The following is a 1299-nucleotide window of genomic DNA, read 5'->3' as shown; positions in this document are numbered from 1 at the left end:
TTGGAGGAGACTCGACACTTGGATTTTTCAGCAAAGCTGAAACTGTTGGAACTTTGGCAACTCTTAGAGATGGACTAAAACACCTTTTGCACAAAGGGATGTACATGAGACTTCGGGGATCCAGGGGCGGAATGTTATGGTTTGGGTCTAGTTGTCCCCCCAAAGCCTCATGTGAGTCATGGGGCAGACGCTGCTGGAGGAGCAGAGTGGCTTGCAGGGCAGGGCCAGAGGACCAGGGCGGAGCTTGAGGAGTGGGGCCAGAGCATCATGGATCGTTAAACTGGCTAGCCTGTGCTTCCTGAGAGAGTTGGAGAGGGTCATCCTGGACACGGCAGCGCCCCGCATGTCCTTCAGTGTCTTGAAACCTCCAGTAAGTGTGAGCTAAATAAACCTTTCCTTCTCTAAGCTTGAGTGTCAGGTATTTGTCCCAGCAATGAGGGAAAAGTAACTAAGACACCTTAGACTATCTCCTGACTATGCAACATAATACTTGTGTGTAAAACAGGAACTTGATGTCTGTAAGTCAGGTGGCCCTCAATCCTTAACCGAATTCCAGTTGTTGACAGGGTGGTATATGAATTTTAGGATCTTCTAGCTCAGTGATACCTGCATTGATTATGCTTAGATCCATGACAATGGAGAACAAATTTCTGTGTAAAAGTGAAAGTGTTAAACTTTGCTTCATTATTAAGGCGAAATTCACATTTATGATGGAATATTTGGAGATCACAGAGTGTAACTAAACTGCCTTTGTAATATGATTAACACAAAAGGAAAATAAGCTTCTTGGAATGTCGTGTGCAAACAGTTTCCTTCTTTCTACAGCAGGATTTCTTCAAATGAAGTCACTATTATAGTATAAGGGTAAGCCGGAGAGACAGCAAAATGTATGAAATAGGGCAGTCTAAGTTAGATTGTCAGCAGCTGTTCATTGCATAACCAAGCAGCTTTTAGAGGCCTGCCAGAACTCCGATAAATGTAACATAAACATTAAAGTTTCATTTGCACTGAATTTTCTTTCTTCCTTTGAGAGCATTACAAATAATTTTCTAAAGAGATTAACAGATGACAGTATTTTTATGTAAGTTGTGGAGTTAAGCAGCAGCATAAAAAGAAGGCTTACATGGAAAAATATTGGAATTTGTGTTCTTTTATTGGTGAAGTTTTGCATTAGAAAATTACAAAAAAACTTATAATTTTGACACATGAGCAATAGACAAACTATAAACCCAATTTAGCTGTGTTGTAAATAAACTGTTTCATAGGATAGTGAAACTTTTAATTTAGATAATTATTCAC

Source organism: Octodon degus, unplaced genomic scaffold (genome assembly GCF_000260255.1).
Source record: "Octodon degus isolate 3935 unplaced genomic scaffold, OctDeg1.0 scaffold00054, whole genome shotgun sequence".
Taxonomy (NCBI): Eukaryota; Metazoa; Chordata; class Mammalia; order Rodentia; family Octodontidae; genus Octodon; species Octodon degus.
This window is presented reverse-complemented; position numbering follows the sequence as displayed.